Raw genomic sequence first — 17,327 nt, forward strand, 5'->3', positions numbered from 1 at the left:
TAATTGAGACTGGTTCCTCTGCTTCTTCATTTTTCTTATATTTCTCTGACTCTGAATTTACCTACTGTGTTCTTGAGGGTGTGGGAGCATCCCTGTGTAACCTGCATGAGTCTTATATTTTTGGTGTGAAGACTGTTTTTAGTATGGATGCCTTCCACATCTTTCCTCAGTGTGTGCTGAGTGTTGTCTCCTTCATAGGGGGCTTGATTGGTGTTGTGGTGACGACAGCCTGCACTGGATGTTGAGTGGGGCCTCCTCTTTGCTCTGTGGTTGTCACAGCAGGGGCAGGGTGTGCTCCTTATTTGTTGAAGTATTAGCTCTCAGATCTGTTTCTGAGCTGCAGTTTGAGGTCGGTGGTACTGGAGTACTTCCACTGCAAGAGGAGCCACTGAGTATTCCTTCATAAGAGCTTTCCACCTGGAAGTGTGCTCTCTAGGGTTGCCTATCACCCATGCATGCTCACAAAGTATACTGCCCTTGGTCCCACCTCAGCTGTGGGAATTCTGGCAACCAACCTGGATGTCCCTTAGGCTCCGTGCTCACAAAGCCACCAGCACAAATATGTTGGTCAGGCACTGCAACCCACCATAGTTCTACCCCTTGGTGCTACGGAATCAGCCCATACCCCAGCTGCACCTCTGCATGCTTAGACTTGCAAAGCCTGCAGCTGCTAACACTAGACCCACCCTAGCCATGGGAGCACCAGTAATCCACTTGGATGTCCAATAGGTGCTAAGTTTACAAAGGCCCTGGCGGTGTAAATCACCAATGTCATACAGCTGTCGGGATATGGCTCTGCAGATTTTAGCCCTGCTTCAAAGTCACATGGACCCAGGGATCAGCTCAGACTTCAGCCCCACCTCTGCGTGTTGGCAACCCACTGGCACTTGCATGCTCCCAGAGCTTGTATAGGCAGAGCCATGCCTGCTGTAGGCACACACAGAATGAGGCTGCTCTGTCAGGGCCCTACCCCTCACTTCCTGCACATGTTAACAATGGGGCTGCTATGGCAGACCTGGGCTCTGTCCTGAGCACACCCCCAGTTGCGACCTGGACCACACTCCAGCTCCTTCGAGCCATCTCCCTGCAGCCAACCCCAGTCCTCTCCCCAGGTCTGTCCACTGAAGCCTGAGTTTCAGCACCAAGATCCTGCACACACCAGCAGATGCACATCTCGGGCTGGGGAGAGCAGTGAGGTGTCCAGGACCGTCTGTCCTGGTCTGTCTCTGTTCTGCCTGCCATAAGCCAGTTGCTGCACTCTCCTGTGAGCCTCTGAAGCTCCCTATATGTCCCAAATGATCTCCCAACTGGTGAAGGGAGTTCCCAGGGTGAGGGAAGCCTTCTTTCACAGCTCCCTCCCAGGGGCACAGGTACCATCCTAATTCCTTTTTTTTTTTTTCTTTCACCCTATCTGGTTAAATAGTTATTTTTCTTGTAGTTTTAGTTGTATGAGATCTTCTGCCAGCATTCAGTAGGTACTCTGTGGGAATTGTTCCACATGTAGATGTATTTTTGATGTGTCTGTGGGAGGAGGTGTGCCCTACATCCTTCTATTACACCATCTTGATCTCTCAACCTTGAAACTTTTTAAAGGAATAAAATTATCTCAGTTAACGCACTAGACTCTTTTTCTTATTCTGCTTTCCAATAAGGGGGAAAAGCTCTTGCCGATGTAAATATTTTCTAATTAAAAAATAGTTTAATCTTTCTCTGATTGTGTGAGAGGAATATATTTTATTGCCAAAGAATAAAATTTGAAAACAGGAGTTTAATACTTATTAGTATATAAAACAGTTCTATGCTTCCATTATTTTTTTCCCTGGCTATCATTTTCAAGCAGAGTTTGTTTTATTGAGAGGAGAGTAGGTTCCACACAATGAGAAAAGTACAGTGTTATAGTAAGGCATACCTCTTCTCCTGCAGGGAACAGATGCCACACATTCTGCATCGTCCAGTTTTATAAGCAAGCCTTTTACCAGAGAACCACTAAAATTTTTCTTTCATATAATATTTGCCAACAATTATGTTGTAAATGAGTTCCTTCCTTCATAATGAGCTACTCAGAGCATAGATGCTGGAATTTTTTTTTCTTTTTTTTTTTTTGTATTTCTGTTGTTCTTTTTCCACAATTTTTAAATTGAAGTATAGTTGATTTATAATATTGTATTAGTTTCAGGTGTACAGCAAAGTGATTTGATTATACATATGTATATATATATCTATATCCTTTTTTAAAATTCTCTTCCATTATAGGTTATTACAAGATATTGTATATAGTTCCCTGTCCTGTATATAGTAAATCCTTGTTGTTTACCCATTTTATATGTGGTAGTGTGCATCTGTAAATGCCGTACTCCCAATTTATCCCTCTCCCCTTCCCCTTTGGTAACCATAGGTTTGTTTTCTATGTCAGTGAGTCCATTTCTGTTTTGTAAATAAGTTTGTTTGCACTGTTTTTTAGATTCCACATATAAGTGACATCATATGATATTTGTCTTTCTCTGTCTGACTTGTTTCACTTAGTATGATAATCTCTAGGTCCATCCATGTTGCTACAAATGGCATTATTTTATTCTTTTTTATGGCTGACTAATATTTCATCAGAGAAGGATCACTGTGTTGAAAACAGTCATTTACACTATCAAGAAAGTGAAAAGACAACCCACAGTGTGAGCAAAATATTTCTAAATGATATATTTGATAAAGGATTTGCATCCAGAATATATAAAAAACTCTTTCACCTTAACAATAAAAAGAAAAACCACCCAAATTTTTAAAAATGTGCAAAAGATTTGAATGGCCATTTCTCCAAAGAAGATGACAGGTGTCCAATAAGTACATGAAAAGATGCTCAACATCATTAGTCATTACAGAAATGCAAGTCAACCACAATGAGATACAATTTCACACCCACTAGGATGACTAATATTAAAAAAACAGACAATAACAGTTGTTGATAAGGATGTGGAAAATTTGGAATACTCATACATTGCTGGTGGCAACTGCTTTGGAAAAGTGTTTGACAGATCCTCAAAATATTAAAATGATCATATAACCCAGCAGTTCCATTCCTAGGTATACACACAAGAGAACTGAAAACATATATCCACACAAAAAAACTTGTACATAGATGTTCACAGCAGCATAGCCCAAAAGGAGAAGCAATTTAAATGTTCATTAACTGATGAATAGAATGTGGTATATTCATACAATGGATTATTGTTTGTCAATAAACTTAATGAAGTATTGATACATATCACAACATGGATAGTCCTCAAAAACAGTATGCTATGTGAAAGAAGTAAGTTACAAATGGCCACATATTGTATGATTCCATTTATGTGAAAAGTCCAGAATAGGCAAATCTATAGAAACAGGAAGTAGATTCCTGGTTCCAGAGGCTGAGGAGAGGGGTTTCTGTGGGTTTTTTTTTTTTTTTTTTGGCAGTAATAAAAATATTCTGAAGTTACATAGTGGTGATAATTCCGCAACTTTGTGACTATACTAAAATCTAGTGAATTATAGCATTAAATTTACCTTTTTAAATAATAACTCAACAAAGCTATAATTAAAAATATTATAAAGTCCTTAAAATATTTAAAACGGAAAATTTTTTATAAATATAATTTTTATTGATAGTATTGTCATTGGTAATAAAAGCCCAGAAGAAAATATGTAGGAAAACTGGTTAAGGCCATCCTCTGACCTATTCGCCTCATGGCAAGTTCAGCACCAAGGACAGCTCCCCTGCCTGCCATCTTTTCAAAACTAGCTTACAAAAGGCTACCAAAGTCCTGCAAAACTTTTCTAAAAGTGACATTTCTATTATGCTTTTCTTCTTTTCAACACTGCTGTATATTATGGCAGCTATGCTTGCCTTCATTTGTACATTTCATAAGCAGTTGACCAGAAGACAAAGGATCTGCTACAACATTAATCCACTTAGCAAAATATATCATTATGTGCCAGGCACTCACTCAGCATGAGATCTTAGACAAGTGACTTGCCTCTACTAGCTTCATTTTCTTATCTAAACCTTGTGAATAATTATACATGAATGATAAACTAAGACAATATTTGTGAAATAAGTCATATGACTTGTATTCATGAAAGGTATTTTTATTACTGAATTGTTGAGCAAATCATCCCATTGCATTATTAAGCAATTTACTTTATTCTGGGTGCACGTAATATCCTGTGACACTAGAAGCCCAGACTAATGTCTGGGTCATACTCAGGCTTAAGATTAATTCTGTTAAGAGCCTTCATGGTAAGAATCATCTTCTTAAGCATGCTTCACATGGGCGCAAATTTCTAAGACATAACCCTGGCCCTGGCCTCAAAATGGGCCCATTTTCTAAAGATGAGGAAAGGATTAAAAGCTAAGTATCCAATCCTTCACCTTTCTAAATTTAGTCCAAAGATTAACTTCAGCACATAATTGCAGCTACATGTCCCCTACACATATTTGCATGTGATCAGTCCTGTCATAACAGACTTTATCTGTATGGTAGATGTTAATTCTAACCTCATACAACACTGTTATAAAAGAATTGTGTAAAAAATAGCACTTCAAAATATGAAATTATATGGAAAGGTCCCACAAATGTTTGAACAGAAAAATTGTGTCAAATCATGTGACGTCATGTTTTCATCTGTATGAGTGCGGGTGGGAGAGGGAAAAGATGACCTACAAAGACCTAACTAAAAATGTATGGTTCAGTCTCACTGGCTTTCATTATTCTCATTCTTACTCAGATGGTTCAACTTTAGCTGCCATTTACCAATCTTATTTGTATTTAAAAATCAACATAACTAGAACAGGATGCTTAACTCTGCCAAATTCCATGAAGCCAGATGCTGCTTCCTTAAGAAGAAAAAGAAGTTCATAAAAATTATTGATCTTTAAAGGGAACAGAGTGGAAGGCAGTCATTTGATCTCTCAACGTCCATTATTTCCTTTGCTCTGGCTTAAGTAAAAATGTTGTGTAAGAGGTCAGAGTACATTTCCGTAGGAGCCCTGGAGTTTCTTAACACAAACGTCGTAAATAGTACTTCTCTTTCTGAGGAAAAGTGCATCGCTCTGAGCAGGCACACACAGGAGCCCCTATCATTCTGAGAAGCTGGGGATGGATCTTGAGTCCAAATGTTTTCAAAAGCAAACATTTCCGATTTCCATTTCATTTATTCTTTATTTAACCCTTACTTTCTCCTTCAGTGATTATTTATTGCTTTCTTCAACTATAAGCCCATCTGCAAGATGGCTATTCTTTTGTGGTGCACAGAATTTCAACAGTTTGCTTTGTTTCCTTAATGATTTTCCTGACTCGCCCACCTGCCTATACTCTTCTTCAAGGTTTAATTTAAACGTGCCATATCATTTCATATCACCCAGCAACATTTATTATATTTAGAATATCTTTTCCCCAAATGTATTAATGTGGTTTCTTTCCGGTCAGTTTTAGAGCCCCATCAGAAAAAAAACCCAACCCATAATAATTAATACATACTTATGGGAGCACTTGAGATGGGAGACTGAAACTGAAATTTATATTGAAAAAATTCATATAATATTTATAAATAAGCCACCAACACAAACCACTATATCAAATTCCTTCAGGCTAAAGGCAAGCCTTATCATGTCTATTATATTGGGCTTTGGATCATAAATTCAATTCCCACAGATTCATAGCACAAAAGCATTTGCCAACCTTGCCCTCCTCAGTTTGGACCCCAGACTCAGGAATGCAGTGGGATCTTGTGTTGCAGGTAGACTCCACATTCTTGGTATGACGCTCAACCCTGTGAAAATTTCCCCATGATTCCTCTTCCTTTTTCCAGTACCAAGAAAGGTATGTTTTGGTCACCCAGTGTCCATGAGCCCTTCCTTAGAACACCCTGAATTCTTTTGGGGAAACAGCCTTCCCTCTCTATGTGCATGTGATTTTGGTAGAACTGTGATTACAGGAAGCAGCCCTCCTGCTACCAAGATCCTAAAGGGTCCTGAGCACCTCCTAGTAGGTCCTAGTGTATCTAGAGAGTGAGCACATGATGAGTCCAGTGCTTTTTTCTGGGACTTTGACACTTGCGCCACTGATGTAAGTTTGAAGTAAGACTGGAATTCACTAGTTCCAGTGGAAGCAACCCAACCAGACTGCGGCTGCTATGTACCGTCCCTGGAATTCTGCTTCCTCCTTCTGGAGCTGCCTCAATTCCAAGACTAATTTTCTGGTCTTCCCAATGATTTTCTTTAAGTCAGCCAAAGCCAGTTCCTGCTTCCTGCAACCAAAGAACTCTGACCGACTCTCGCTTCAGGTGGAGTTTCTTGCCATGTTTAATGACTACCTACAACAACAGCCAGTGCCCTGTGCTAATACCAGATAAGATGCTAAAGCATTTACAGGGCTGGAACTATCTTGGGAGAATTATTGCACAAAAGGTCTTCACTCACTTTCCTTCCACGAAACTAGAGAGTCAAAGAACCACTCACTATAAAAGGAATTTGGGTCATGATTTTCTGTATCTTCAAACTTCATACATTTATTTTTAAATTTTAATATTTTGTTATAAAAGCTATACGGAAGGTCGAGAATCTAAGAATGAAATTAACCACAATCACATCCTAGGTCAATTCAGTGTTTTCACTTGTTCGTGTCATCTTCTAGTCCTGGTCTATGTTCAGAACACATTTTTATTATCAACAACACTGTCATAGATTCTATTTAACACTTCTTGTTATTTTATCATGCATATGTTTCCATTTTGTCAGTCTCCTTCTGTTTTTCCCTCACCTCTCCCTCCTACTACTCATAGATAAACAAATGCTAACAGCAACTCTGTATGTTGTTTTTCCACTTCACAGGGCATCAGGAATTCCCTCCAGTCAGCTGGATCTAATTCATTCTTTTTATTTCGAGTGTTTGTAACCATTTACATGTAATGGTTGTGATTAAATCTACCATCTGGATGTTTGTTCCCTATTTATCCCATCTGTTCTCTGTTTATTTTTTACCTTTATTTCCTGCTATTGGTTTCTTAGCTATACCTCTACCTTTTAGATTTTAGTGGTTGTGCTAATGTTTATAATACATATCCTCAACTTACCAAGTCTACTTTAAATAATAATATTTGACTATTGTATAATAACCTTATAACAATATACTTCCATTTTCCCCTTCCATCCTTTGTGCTATTGTTGTCATACATTTTATTTCTGCATAAGTTATGAACCCAACATGTTTGTTATTTTTGCTTTGTATAGTTAATTAGTCATAGAAGAAATTTAAAAATGAAAAAATACTTTCATATTTACCCACATATTTACCATTTCTTGTACTCCTCATTCCTTTGTTAGATCCAAGTTTCCATCTGGTTTTATTTTTCTTCTATCTAAAGAACTTCCTCTAACAATACTTATAGTGATTTTAACTGGCAAAGCCCCTCAGCTTTTGTTTGTCTTAATAAGTGTTTATTTCACCTTAAGGTAAAAATTTTAAAGAAGATTTTTGCTGGATATAGAATTCTATGTTGACAGTATTTTTTTTTTCATTCTACAATTTAAAGATGTCCATTGTCGTCTGACTTGCATCATTTCTGAAATCTGCCCTCATTCTTATCCTTATTCCTCTGTTCACCATGTGCCTTTTTCCTCTGGCTGATTTTAAGATTTTCTCTTTATCACTGTCTTTCAGAAATTTGATTTTGATGTGCTTTGATGTTATTGTGTGTGTGTGTGTGTGTATTTGTGCTACTTCAGGTTCCTTAAGGTTCTTAGATCTGTGGGTTCATAGTTTTTATTAAATTTGGAAGTTTTCCAGCCATTATTTCTTCAAATATCTTTCTGTCTCCCTCTCCTCTCCTCCTGCCAACACACACTTTTCTGGGACTCCAGTCAAACATATAATGAACCACTCTATATTATCCCCAGGTCATTGAGGCCTGATTTAGTTAGTTAGTTAGTTAATGTTTCAGATTGAATAGTTTGTACTGCTACATCTTCAGGTTCACTGGTCTTTTTCCATGTCTAAGCTGCAGTTAGTCCCACCAAGTGTATTTTTTCACTTCAGATATCTTAATTTTCATCTCTAGAAGTTCCAATTGGTTCTTTATGTCTTCACTATCTCTCCTGATTATATTCATATTATTTAAAGATCCTTAAACATGTTGAGCATGTTTGTAATAGCTATTTCATTGTCTTTGAATACTAATTCCACCATCTCTGTCATTGGTGGGTCTTTTTCTATTGACTCTTTTTCTCCTCCTGGTTATGGGTCATATTTCCTGATTCTTGGCATGTCTAGTTATTTTTTTTGGATCCTGAACATGGAGTTGTTAGGTCATTGAGTATCTGAACTTAGCTATCCTCCTTTAAAGAATGTTGGTTTTGTTCTGGAAGGTAGTTAAAGTCCTGGAAGATCAGATTGGTTTGATCCTTTCATGGCTTCTTTTGAAGTGTTTAAGGGTATATCTGGAGTAGTCTCTATTCTGAGCTAGTTTAGCTCTACTACTAAGGTGTGACCCTCTGGGTCTCTTGAACAGTCACTTTGGATGCTGGTCTCTTGAAGGCATAGTGTGAAAGACCCATGGCTTGACCTTGACCTGAAAGATCCTTGGCAAGAGATTCATAAAATCCTCTCTCCACATGGTACAGCTTGAGACCAAAGAGTTGCTGTGAGGGAACATGGAATTGAGGTTGCCTACAGTTGCATAGAGGGACCAAACGTATGGGTGGATGCTGAGAAACAGTTAGAATGCTCCTGTAAAGAAAAGTGGCTGGCGGATAGTGGATCATTAACTACCAGGTCAGTAATTCAGTGTGATACTTGATTCTCTCTGTATACAAGGACTTGGCAGCTTTTTGGCCTGCTACATAGATAATGCTAAACTTCCTGGTCCCTGTTAGGATTAAATGGCACTGAAGATTGCATTAATCTACGAGGTCCTAATGTATCTCCTTAGGACCATCAGCCTACAAATAGGAACTTTGAGGCATTGCTACAATTTTGAAGCAGTTGTCCTTTACCACATGTCTTTGCTTAATTCCTAATTGGTTTTATGTTGAGAGATTTCTTCATATTTGAAGAAGCATATCTTGTTTCACTCATTTGAAAATGCCTTTGGTTACTATTTTTCATCACTGTCCTTTGTTCAACACAATAACTGACTTAGAAAATCTCATTATCTGGGGATGGTTTAAGAGTAAAGTAAGGGAGATGGCTTGGAACCATTTGAAATCATTTCACCATATCTATTTACTTCTTTTTCCCTGAGCTGGGGTAAGTATAGGTTTAGCACCAACAATATCTATTTATAAGGTGTTTGCTTCTTCCCACATGGATATTCAACTTGGTGTCTGAGGTTAGTAAAATGAAGCTTTAAGTCTGACTGCTTTTGTTATTGTGATTTTTACAGCATTGTTCAACACATGTACTCATTCCATTAGGTCTTGCCGACCATTAGCTTGTGGGAAATAGTTCCTCTTCTCTGTATGTTTAAGCCTAAACTTACATTGGCTTAGTTTAGTTGCATTGTTAACCTTTGAAATGTAGGTAATTTTAATGTCCCCAACACAGGCTGACCCAGAAATAGATTTAGTGAATATTCATATACAACACCAAACTATCTTTTCTGATATCCACCATGAGGCTCTCCAAAGATTTCCCGTTGTTTTTATTTACTTAGTGTCTAGAAAGCCACAAATGTAACCTGACGGCTGAGAACAACCAGCAGGTTTACCCTTCTAAGGGCCTGGGTTCTCTGCTCTGTTCCCTGGCTCCAGGCTGTATCTCAACAAATATAATATCCTGTAGAAGGAATAAGAGGCATAGGGAAAATGATACCTCATTACAGTGAACATTAAACTAACCTGTGATAGAGCTGTTGGGAATACTGTGCATAAGGTTCCAGACAACCTTGGTGCTTAGGCTTAAGAGTGCAGGAGCCAATCTCCACTGTCGGTAAGAATTTACTACCCAGGGCACAAAGAGAACAACAAATTAAGGAAGTCGTCATGGAACTTGGAGGAAGCAGACAACGCCAAATTTACCCTTTGCAACATGAAGTTCAAGTACTGGAGCCAGAGCACTTTACAGAGCTAGCCAACCACAGGCCAAAAATGGGGCTGAAAACACACGTAGTTGAGGTTTAGAGGACAGAACTGTAAATCCCCTTTCCATCAAAAAGCTGCAGGAAAGCTCGCAGGACTTCGGTCTGCATTTTAGAAACAGCACATGTGTGTCTTCTAGGCTATTTAAGCAGATCAACAGCAACAAACCTGCACACGAAGGGAATTACTCCGGACACCTGTAACTCTTTTTTCTTCCTATCTTCCCTCCGACCACTAAGAAAACTGCCTCATGAGGGCAACCTTGTGTGACTCTTACCCTAAAGCTCTGATGTCACCTGCATTTGTCTTTGTTCTTCTCTGATGAATTCTAACATTTTCTATTGGTGAGGATGCTAATTGGATGATTACCAACCTTAATTACGAGGTGCTCTGAACTACGCTGATTCTTCTTCCTTCGCTGAAGGTCACTCATGTGTGCACCTGAGCTGTGAAAACTCCACATGTATTTGATATGGTTTGAGGCACGCCCTGAACACACCTGCTTCCCAGAAACTTTGAATCTGTGCTGCAGGCACCCGGGCCCCATGCCCTGGCCACAGATGATTGGATAGAGTTGTGCACGTGGTTCAAGGACCGTAGGTCGGCTGAGCCAATCAGATTCTACTTCTCAGGATTTCGGACTGGTGAACTAAGATGCAGCTTCCTTCAGTGGCAGGAGCACCCTTGTGTGCCCAGAGGATGAAGAGTGGGAGATGGAGGTGGAGAGAGACAAAGAGAGGAAGGGAAAGAAAGGGAGATCATGTACAGAGTGAGGCGGGGAAATCTTGAGCGATGAGACCATCTCTCTGTGGATCATGAGAGATGCTGCTGGCAGCTTTACTTCTTGGCTCTCTAGGTCCCAGGTGCCTTCCAGGAGGACTGGCTGTACTTCCTGCCCTGTCGGTCTGTGGGATGCTCCTTATGGAACTGACTTAAGTGGTTTTCTATCCTCACAAACTAACTGCTTGAACAGAACCCAAAATATGTTAGAAACATACTTCTTGCGTTTCTGGCAAGACTGGCTTTTAGGCTCAGGCAATATTTCATATTAATCATAAAACAGTAACTTGGGCTCATAAACATTTGTCATTCACACTAAAATCCCACACAGAATTGGAATTCATGGAATTGCTCAAAACTCTTCCTTATTACAGACGTTGAGCCCGTGCCCCCTCTTCAGGCCACCATCGACGCGGCCTGTGAGGGTCAAACAAACACAGTGTGCCTTTCAGATGCGTGAAGACCCTCAGGAACCAAGGCGTGATGGATGCGTCTGGTGGAGAAGAGACCATTACAAGCCACCTGTTGTTTAAGAACTCTCTCCTGTCCCATTTGCCACCAAAGTTATTTCCTCTGTGTTGGTGATAAGCTTCCAGGCCTTCATTTTTCCTGACGTCAGTTGCGCACGCCAAGGGGTGTGTCCTTCTGCTTCTGACTTTGAGGTGGTCTCAGGCTGCTATGCCCTTGCTTCCCTGTTTGCCACACCAGCCCCACCCTACACCCTACCTGCGACCTGCCAGGAGGCTCTGCAGAGTCCAGGCCGGGGTCAGGCCTCTTCCACCAGCAGTGCAACATGGCACGTGTGTTCCCCAGACATATTAAGGTTCTGTTCATTCTTAGGAGTCCGTGACCCCAATAAGTAATGTTTTTTCATGAGCTATATTTGTTTAAGAAGCTGTTTCTCGGTGAACTCAATGTCCTTGGTTAATTTTAACCTCACTAGAGATAAAATGTTAACAATACTCGGTTTGACCTCTTATGTCTATTGTGGCCATTCCATAGGTCTCTCTGACTGGATGAATATGTCGGGGTATCATTAACTTCAGGAAGCTTCTCTCCCCAGGACTACATCTAAAAACTTGGTCTCTTCAAGTCCTGGATCAATAAAAAAGAAGGAAGAAAATCATCACACTATGAGATTCTTTGCTTCTTCAAGAAGGTTAACAGCTGAGCATGGCTTTCACTATCAACCTGTGATTCGGAATTCATTTGATATTAGTATGAGCACTGTTCTAGTCACAACAATGTAAGACCCACACTCCTTCCCACAGGAGCTTGAAATCCAGTAAAGAAATAGATGTGATGAAGATTTTTGTTAAGCATAACGAACTGAAATCAAAAGGAGGTTCTTGCTGATTTCCGCTAAGAGAATGTAGAAACCTATGGAAGGCGTCTCAAAAAAGCAGCAAATGTAACTGGGACTATCTGATGGCTGATCCAAGGACCTCTGCCAAGCAGAGGGTACGACTCAGAGGAGAGATCCCAGCCCCCATTCACCTCCTCAGTCAGGTGCCCTGAGCAAGGCGCGTACTGGACAATTCTACACAAAAGTTGGACCAATAGCAAAACAACAAAACAAAAGCACTGCCCTCCCATTCTGGGCAAAATCCCAAACTCCCAGATAACAACAGAAGCTATTGATCCTTGCCTGAAACTCATGTTTCACTGCTACTAAAGGGTGCTCTACAGACCAGTGCCACATAGCAAACTCTTTCTGCCCATCTGCAAGAATGTGTACAGAAACTGAGAGCAAGTGTTTAGAAACTTTTACAGCAATTTGATCTCAGTGTAACATTTTAATTTAATTTTACAAAAGTGCCAGTCTGCAAAGAATTGGAAATTTTAAGAACGGGTCCATCACCACAGATTCACCACGGATAGTTTTATAAGCACTGTTCTGTCACAGTTTTCAAAGGGAAAAAGCCACTCTACTTCCTCCTTTAAAAAGAGAATCCTGTGACATTTCCTTTTCCTGTACAGTATATGGAGTATCTTCCAGTCTGCTAGCACCTTGAAAGACACACAGGAGGGACAGCTGAAATGCAACCAGTAATACAACTGGCCTCACAAGCAGACTGAAGTGTCCACTCTTATTATCTTGTGAAATATAAGCCAAGTGGAAAAATTAATTTCTCATTTACCACTTTCTGACTAATGAATTTAAACATAGATCAAATACACACCAGTGCTGAGTTTTTCTTTTAATCTATTCAGCATGCTTAATTATAGCTAAGGGTAGCTTCTGATAAGAGATATAAACATATATTTATCTTTCCTATTTAGCTATAATGATACGAATATTTTATAATAAACATCATTTTCACCAGGTATCACCTCATCTCTGCTCCTTTTTTATTTAAGGGAGTCATAAATGTGTCTACTTGGAATCACATATGGAAAGTTCCAGAACATTCATGCAGCTTTTCAGGTCTTCGCCCCCACTGTCAGTTTGCACCAGCTGCTTCTCATCACCTAGCCCTGGTGTCCTTCCCATGAAGCTCGGTCCAACAGAGAAGCCAGCACCCAAAGGAAGTCCATGTACACACTGAGCAGTGGACAAAAGCCGAGACTTGAAGGTACGTGAACTAGATCCCAAGTTGTTTCCCAGATTCTGTCTTTGGGGATGACAGTGATAAAAAGACATGGGGCCAGGAAAGTCTCAGGCTTTTGTGTTTGTCCTTATAAAGGTGCTGATGTATGGTAAGGAGCAATGGAGTAAAGTTATACGTTGTCCATGAGGCCTTCTAGCATTACTGATTTGACCTTCACCCCACCTTTTCAAACTCGAGGATGAGTAAAACAGAATAGTAAAATGCTATGCTGATAGTTTTAACTACCATCCTCTATATGGTTCTGTCTAGATGTTCCGTCTGAGGTTTTATAAGTTAGAAATAAGAAAATAGTCTTTGTTTACGAATAGGCTATTTCAATGGAAAAAATATTTCTGTACCTCAGGAATGCTTCTTAGGACACATTCCTTATTTAAGTAAACTACTTGTACAGAAATGGGTTTTACAACCCATCTAGACTAAGTTGAAAATACTTCAAGCGAGCATTTAAAAAAAATTTTAGGAAATTGTCTTGACTAAATTTTCCAAGTGACTAAGTGACACTGGTGGCAGCAAAATGACTTAAATAATCTGAGACCTGATGACGTTGACTATGAGGACCAATGGATCAATTATATTCAGAACTTGGGTTTTTTTGTTTTTAAAACAGAGAGTGGTATTTTCTCCAGAGACACCGGATAGGAATATAACTTGATCGTCCCACATGTGGTCCACTCATCCACGCTGGCTTTGAATCACACTCATCCCACGCTGAGCTCTTGTTTCCTCAAGCGCATTCTATGGTCTTCCAGTGCAGACAGACAGCATGCACTTCTGGTGGTTCTACACAGCCTTCTGGTCCAGGGCTGATTGAATATGTGAGTAGTTGTTCTATCACTTATAAACCATGTTGATATTAAGCATAAATGTAGTCCAGATAAGCTTTCATTTTCTTAGCCTAGAGGAGTATGACAGGATTAAAACCAAAGTGAATTGAGGGACGACTCAACTGTTTTCAGCAAATAATATAGAAGTGATTGTACCATTTGGACCCACTTAATTTTGTGTCTGACTATAAAACAAACACTGTGACAAACAGGATTTGAAGGAAACTGAGTGACTATAGAGAAAAGTATACCTAAGTATAGTCAATACTAAGGTAATGAAACAATATTCAACTTATGACAAGCAACCCAATAGACCATTAAAGTTTTAGATCTATAAAAATATATATATTTAAAATTTACACAGTAACAATTTACATAGTCTTAAGCAGTGTGAAACACATTCTTATACAAAGAATCATGCAGCTTTAGAAACTTGCTATTTAAGAGAACTAATTCTGAATTAGTCATTCCTTTATTCCTATTTGTATAGGTTTTCACATATCAAGTCAGTTATCAGTTAAAAAACATATACCTTCTTTAATGTGGATTCCCAACATTTTCAGAGTACTCATAAATTAGATTTTTTTTTTCCTCCCCAAGGCCTGCCTGGACAGAATTAAAATGGTCTTTCTTAGATCTCACTAAAATATGAGAAAATCATCTGATATATAACAAAAACAAATATTTCCATCCAAAATTCATCTGCAGAAAGTCCCTGGAAAATTAACAGGAATGCCCCTGATCTGAGCTGCTCTTCTCTCCTGGAGACTGGGCTGAACCTATGCTAGCTCTGTCTGGGGCTCTCCCGTACACCAGAGAAGGCCCTGGGGCTTTCCCCTGGCTCCCCCGTGGGTGGAAATGACTTTGGTTCAGGGCTGTGAAGGCCCACATCCAAGAAATTCAAGTCACTAAGGTGGCCCTGAACTAATACAGTTTCTTGGGGACCTTTCAAATGATAGTGTTCCTAGGATGAAACCAGAAGCCATCTGTAGTTATTTCTTTACTTTGGAGACAAAGCAAAACATAATTTGCATGACTCATTTGGTCACCTAAACCTCCCTCACGTTGGACTTTACATTGAGGGTCTTTTAAGGCTGGAGGAAATACTGAGATTAGAAGGGCACGATAGAAAGATAATGTGAAAAGGAAAAGAAATCCAGGTACCAGGCAGGGGAATTAAACTTGCTTATCAAAAAAGTCAGTCTTGAAGATAAAAGTTCTAAGGATGGATGGTGGTAATAGTTGCACAATGTGAATGTACTTAATGCCACTGAACTAAACATTTAAAAATGGTTAAAATGGTAAATTTTATATTATGTATATTTTACCACAATAAAAAAGTCAGTCTTGTACTAATATTCATACAACCCCTCAGTGTGGACACACATGGCCAAAATTTAAGAGAGAAACTTATGCTAACATCAAAAAAGGACAAGGGCATACATTTTCATTTTTGCTAAAATTCCTCTCATCATTTGAACCCTATAAGGTTAGAGAGACATTAAATGTTGGCATCACACAGGAAATTCACTTCCAATTTATTGTTGGCATTTAAAAGTGGTGCTAATTTATATGCAGTTCCTTTTAATTAGTTTGTTACATTCGATTATACAACTGAATTAAAAACATAAAAATACCCAGTACCTCTTCCCTTAAAATCTTCTGTTCTGATGCTTTCCCAAAACACAGCAATTACTGAGACGTCATCTTTATTTTTTACTTTCATTGTATCAAAATGTTCTTCACAATCTGGTCTTGCCCCTCTTTTTAAAGAATTCTTTTCCCACCCTGCCCCATCCCCCCAACACAGTTAAGGATAAACATCATGGGTTGATATGTCACAGAGTTATAGGCTGCCCATCCCTGTGAAAAAGTTCTTCCTTTCAGTCCTGGATTGATGTGGAAATCATTGCACTGGATAAGGAGATGCAAGGCCAGTGGGAACACACACGTGCCAGGTACATACCTGGACAGGCTCAGGTGGAGCCAGGAGTCCAGAGCAGCAATTCTACGTGTGTCAGTCTCAGGAGAACTGCTGCAGGCTGTCATCATATCTGCTTGTGAACACAGAGGGGAGAGTTCATTTTTTCTTGGTCACAGTAACACATCAAGGGGATAACTTGCAACAGTGTCAATTAAATGACTGGGGTGATGCAAAGCCATAGATGCCTCCAAGCAGGAAAGGGCTGTAGAGCTCACGTGAGAACTCCTGCTTCGCGCACCTGTCAAGGTAACGCACAGCCCCTGGAGCTGAGCTCGCTACTCTGCAGCTCTTCACCCGGAGAACAAAACGACAGCAGGCACAGCACTGGCTTATGCAGTACAGCTTATACAGGTGATCGTCCCCATTACAGAAGAATCTGATTGTTATTTTCATACACCACAGCATTTAACATACCTCTTTTTTATTTACAGTAAAATATGGAAATGTGAGAAAACGTTAGCGTCAAACACGTTAAGACGTTCTTAGAAGGGGTGTGTAACCGTGAAGTAGTGGATCATTAGCCAAGATTCTAAAGGTTATTTTGTATTCAACATTTGTTGAAACTCAAAACAGACGAGCAGAGTACCTCCAAAATAAAGATTACCAAAATAAACTGAAAAAGTATTTCCAAAATAAAGATGACCAAAAGCTAGTTAGCCTGAGTATATTAGTTGTCTACTGCTGCTGTGTAACACATTACCAGAAACTTAGCGACTTAAACAGCATATCATCTATTGTCTTACAGGTCTGTAGGCTAGAGGCCTGACACGGGCTCCACTGGGCTCCAATCAAAGTGTTGGCAGGGCCACGTTCCCCTCTGGAGGCTCTAGGGGAGAATCTGTTCCCTCGCCTTTTCCAGCTTCCAGAGGCCACCCACATTCTTTGGCTTGTGGCTCCTTCCTGAAACTGCAGTAACTTCCTTCCTGTATCTGCTGTAAGTAACCAACGCCAGCAGTGTTGCATCTGTCTCTGACTGTCCTTCCAGACCTCACATTTCCCTCTGACTGACACTCTCCCAAGTC

The 17,327-nt window shown here is 39.8% G+C and overlaps 1 long non-coding RNA gene across 4 annotated transcripts in view; it reads left to right on the forward strand.

Moving 5' to 3' along the window:
* LOC309654122 overlaps positions 1-17,327 on the forward strand; it is a 37,939-nt gene that overhangs the window by 19,357 nt on the left and 1,255 nt on the right. For 2 of the 4 annotated variants that reach the window (XR_014259900.1, XR_014259901.1), the window contains exons 4-7: positions 8,651-8,801; positions 11,888-13,461; positions 14,105-14,312; positions 17,051-17,164. This is a non-coding gene — a long non-coding RNA (uncharacterized lncRNA). Of the gene's footprint in view, positions 1-5,769; positions 5,853-8,650; positions 8,802-11,887; positions 13,462-14,104; positions 14,313-17,050; positions 17,240-17,327 lie in introns of those variants that run through there. The other 2 variants (XR_014259902.1, XR_014259903.1) reach the window with 2 other exon arrangements.

This window comes from Balaenoptera physalus, assembly GCF_965194825.1.
Source record: "Balaenoptera physalus genome assembly, contig: HAP1_SCAFFOLD_2054, whole genome shotgun sequence".
Taxonomy (NCBI): domain Eukaryota; kingdom Metazoa; phylum Chordata; class Mammalia; order Artiodactyla; family Balaenopteridae; genus Balaenoptera; species Balaenoptera physalus.